The sequence below is a fragment of the Cystoisospora suis genome, assembly GCF_002600585.1.
Source record: "Cystoisospora suis strain Wien I chromosome Unknown contig_218, whole genome shotgun sequence".
In the NCBI taxonomy this organism is placed as follows: Eukaryota; Apicomplexa; class Conoidasida; order Eucoccidiorida; family Sarcocystidae; genus Cystoisospora; species Cystoisospora suis.
Window position 1 is genome coordinate 75,167 of NW_027153020.1, and position 4,906 is coordinate 80,072.

At 55.4% G+C, this 4,906-nt stretch overlaps 1 protein-coding gene across 1 annotated transcript in view; it reads left to right on the forward strand.

The window, feature by feature from the left end:
- Window positions 1–289: 289 nt before the first annotated feature.
- The window catches only part of CSUI_000574 (rad9 protein), a 9,111-nt gene continuing 4,494 nt past the window's right edge, over window positions 290–4,906 (forward strand). Inside the window, exons 1-4 of the mRNA XM_068060808.1 lie at window positions 290–1,749; window positions 2,638–2,832; window positions 3,312–3,464; window positions 4,104–4,263. The gene's annotated coding sequence lies outside the window, so the exon portion shown is untranslated. The remainder of the gene's footprint in view (window positions 1,750–2,637; window positions 2,833–3,311; window positions 3,465–4,103; window positions 4,264–4,906) is intronic.

Sequence of the window (4,906 nt, forward strand, 5' to 3'; positions counted from 1 at the left end):
CTTGGGGACGGAACTGAAAAAAAGACTTCTTTACAAGTACTTTCCCAGAGCACGCTCTAGGGCGCTTCGTCTCGTGTTCTCGGATGCTACCAAATGCTTGTGCTTATTAGCTCAGTGGACGGCGGCAGGCACAGAGCAGGACTGCGCAGCTTTGCTGCTACTGAGGAGGCCAAATGAGACACATACCGACTAAAGTGTGCTACAATCAGACCTGCCACCGAACCACAAGGTCCTCCCCCGGACTGTCGCTGTCGTCGCACCTCACGGTCGGCGGCTCACGCATCAGATTCGCGGGTTTTTTTCACAGTATCTGAGAAGTGATGCATGCGGTCTCGAGTCCGGGCGCTTTCCCTATGCATGCTATGTGTTTGATCTTCCGTGTGAAGTGCGCCGCTCTTGTTCGCGTTCGTGCTATCCAGTGTGTCATCTGGGCTGTGTGGTATCGCGGAAGGCGTGTGCGTGGTTGGGCGGGTGGTTGAGCACCGAACAGGGCTGGACATCGGCGTTTTCTAACTCGACTATCGAAGCTTCCACTTCGACTGCATCTGTCCTTCGTTCGCCCAGTGCTTAGGCTCCTGTCGTCGGTGTGTTCTGCACCTACGCATCAGGAGGCATTCTGCGGGGTAGCCGGTATGTCGTCAATCTCGCATCGGGCTGCACACTTGGGTAGATGCTTGTCCCAGTGCTCTCTGCATGCCCCTAGGAAAGAGGGATTGTTGCCTCTACTCAAGAACTCCGAAACGTGTTTCGGGGTTGTGCTTCGGCAGCTCCATTTGTTTTGTCCCGTCCTATGGAACGCTGCAGTCCCAGAACGGGTTCTATGTTCTCGTGGCGGCCCCGGGTCTTGGCGAATACCCATGTCGCGGGCTGCCAGCTAGCCTGGGTCCGAACTGAATACACGTGGATAAGGGTTCGTCTGCGACCCGGCCGCCAACGCAAGGGGACGGAAATGTCAAAGAAGGTACGCATCGAAACCGTGTATGTGAGAAGCAAGAAGCTTGCCAGTCATAGGGGTTTGTGGTAGGTCATTATCGCCTCGAAGCAACGCAGGGAAAAGGTGTCTCCAAGTAAAGATCGCTAGATATTGTTGAGGGATTCGTACGCTGCCGGCACCTTTTGTGGAGGGCTGAGATGACTCGTCCGCGGGTTTGCGTCTGGGCCCCAGACTGCTCTGCGTGTCATGATCGATCGTCTTCGCCAAGTTTCTGCAGACTGTCGCCTCCCTTCCGGCCGTAGCGTCTCCCGTAGTGTCTTCCGAGAGAGACAAAGAGGACAATGGTCGTCTGGTCCGGTCTCTTCCCCGGTGGCCTTTGGTATCAGATACTTTTCAGCGAGAAAACGGCTAGGGCGGGGCTCGTCCCCATAGCGAAACTTCCCCTGTGCACCGTGCCTCGATTCCAACTCTGAGCGATGGAGCTGGAGTTGTCCTACCTAGAGGCCTTGACGTTTCGACGCACCATCGGCGCCCTCCGGAGCATTTGCCGTGACGTCCGGGTGTCCGCTCACCTGAACTCTCTCCACTTGGAAGGGCTAAACGATAGTAGGACTGCATGGATGCAAATCGCTTTCTCACGCTGTTTTTTTTCCTCTTTCCGAGTTTCACACTCGAAGGAAGTCCCAGCCCAGCTGCTCAGACGACCCGGGCCACCAGACGCGCCTTCTGATGGTACAGGCACTGAAACCGGGGAACTTCTACCTCGCTTCCAGGCAACTGTCAATGTCAGGCATCTTCTGAAAGCCATAGGCAAGGTATGAAGGGAGATATGGCACGACAGGTCGCCCCCCATGGGACGTACGTGCTTGGTGAGAAGTCCCTGGCACAGATCGGATGCCGAGCTGAAAGTTGCTGGGCTCGAAGCATGATTTCTGTAGCCAGTGAGTTACCAGGAGTTAGAATCTCGCGGCGTAGCCGCGCCCGCAGGCGCACTCGCTCTTGTTTTTCCTCCGTCCTGCAGTTGGAGCGTGGATACTTGTATGCAAATCATCCAGGGCTCCGAGCGGGTAGCGGTTAGCTGTCCGTTCCCTTGGACGAGCTATTCTCTTTACCTTTGCCTGGCCAAACTTCCAGACGTAGCGACAGTGATTGGTGAGCTTTGGTCGGGATTCGTTTTTGAACGGAAAGCGAGAAAGATCGTCGTCTCTGTTATTCAATGTGTTCGATCAGTCCTATCCCTACTATCCTAATCATCTTATCTGTGCTTATATAATACAGTAGGATCACAGGCCAATGCGGACTAGTCTTAAACACACCGCTCATCTAATAGCCGGACTAGTCGAGGTTGTAGTAGCCGGACTAGTCGAGGCTGTAGTAGCCGGACTAGTCGAGGTTGTAGTAGCCGGACTAAATCGAGGTTGTAATAGCCTCACTACTGCACCAGTACGCGAGTGATCGGGGGCGCTCCTCATTTCACGTGGCCACTCGAGTGGACACCAAGCAGAGGCGGTAAGGGCCCGTAGCACTAACCGTAACAGGACAATAAGGTATACAGCCACCAGCAGCGACCTGTTCTAAGGTTCGAGAAGCTCCTCGCGTCAGAGGCAACTCTTCTGTGTCGGAGTGTGCGGCGGCGAGCACGACGGAAATGTGTACCGAAGCTGCTAATGGGTGCCTGCCTCCTTCTCATTTGCTTCTTCTAGGGAGTGCCTGCGGCAGGCGGTGGCACCTCGGGTGGCCGGGGGGTCATTCGCCTTGAGCGCCTACGCATCAGAGGAATCTCTTTTCCCTCGTCGCACCCGCATCAAGCGAGGCAAGAGAGGCGAAGCGGTTGTCTCGCGCTTACTTTCATTTTCCGAGACATTCCGATCGGCCAGACTGTTTTGTTGCCCGCGATGGTAAGATGTAAATAGCGGTATTTGCTCTAGCCTGCGTCGCCTGTGAACTGGGTTCCCAAGTAAGACACTTCGGTGCCTGCAGGAGCGCGCCCGGCTATGGGCGGCCCAGGAAGGGTTGCTATCTCCGCGCACTGTACGACGTTAGTCATGTGCTGGGCACATGCCTCGTAGCCCTTTACATGCGAAAAGAGAGTCACCCCAAGGCGCATGGTTTGACCCTGTCTCTTTTCTTCGGATCTCGCATATCTTCCCGACGTAACATGTAAGCGTCACGGTGTTGTGGATTGGATAACGTAAAAGCTTTTGTCTTCACTAAACTGGACACCGGTGTCTCCACACTTTTTTGTCTCTGCTGTCTTTTCTTTTTTGTTTCGCTTCCCCGCGCAGAAGAACGGCTGGGAACGTAGTGGCGGTAGTTTCTTTTACTCTCGTAAGTAGTGGCACTGAACGTGACAATCCTTATGTGTGTGTTGGTGCAGGCGTCCCCTCATACGCTGCCCGGGTTTATTCGATGGCGGAGGCGGCACACTATCTCCATGCCTCCTCGCAGTTGGCTGAAACTCCTTGACGAGTATCTCCACAACTCGGAAAATGTGACTCTCGTTCACGATGTACCCGGAGATGCAGTGAAGGTGCGTTCGCGGGCGTCATTCATCTCTTCTCCCCGGTCTGTGAATCGGGGGAGCCGTTATAGTCTCGGGTCAAGTGTCTACAGACTTCGCGCGCCGCTTGCCGGCCAGAAAGACATCAAGGCCCCAGGCTGGCGGTTTGTACGTGCTGGCGCAGTTCTTTGAGTGCACCAGTGGATTAGTTGAGATCCAGACGCCCCGCGGGTCTGTGCTGCCGGTCCCCAGGGTTCCTCGGTCTAGCAACTCCCCTACGCGTGCGCTCTCTCACTGGCTCTCCTTTACTTTTATCTCGTCTCTTCGCCTTTCTTCTACTGTGTCACTCTGTCACGGCACCAAGTCGCGGCTGGCGGCCCCTTATTTTGTAACGCCCGCGCCTCCCCTGCGGTGCCGCTGGTTGGTGCAGGTAGTCGTTTGCGAAGTTGCGGTTTCCCACCACATATTTCGGCCGTCTCCAACGTCCTTCCCGTCTTCGGGTAGTTTTACAGTGGCTTGCGTCAGTGGTGGGCAGGGCTATCCTGTGGGCGTCGTCTGTGTGCGCGTACGTCTACAGCAGGTGCTGGGGAGCGCAAGTCTACTCCGTTCAACAGCACCGTGAACGCGAGCAACGTTTCCTGTTTGTGATTGTGTCCGACCCCTGCATAGGTGCAGTCAGACTGGCATCAAAGTCTACAGCAGCAGCAGCAGCGATCTGGGTATAGCTTGCTTAGCGGGACTACAGGGTTTGTGGCTGACCAGAACACTCTGCATGGCATGTATGGAGAGATTGTCTTGGAGCGAAGTCATTTCGAGCATTTATCCTTAGGTAAGGAGAAATTGTACGGTCTCCGTTAATTCCGAAAGCTGAACGGATCGTACAGCTTCCTGCACTTTCGTCGTCGACTGTAGATGGAGAATGGAGTCAGTGCCGATGAAGGAATTGTCCGACAAAGGAGACACACGCGACAGAGAGAGGGGGCTAACTCTCGCAGTGTCGAAGCGAACTAGCGTGCTGTGGCTTGGAATTGTCTCGGTCGTTTCAGAGCCGAGCCACCTAGGGGACGAGATCAGTCCGCCCTGCCGACATTAGTGACGATTTGTATTGGGACATAACACAGCAGATAGGGACGTCGACCCGAGCCATAACAGGCACTGGATGACGTTCCAGGCGACGGCGCCACACTTTTCGGGGGAATGAGAGAGGAAAGGAAGGTTGTGTCGGCCAAGGCCCATCCGCGGCCGTGCTGGGGGATCTCTGCCTACCGCATCGGCCGAAACGACTCCAGGCTTTTACGCAAGGAGGCGAAACTGAGATTGTACTGCCGCGACATGTGCCCGCTCAAATTATACACGTGCTGTCGTTGATCAGTGGGGCTGAGGATTGGCGCGGTCCCTCTCGTGGCTTTGGTGCGGTACATGATCCCCTCGTCCGGAGGAGGACCTCTTCGCCCCTAGAATCGATTGGTGTT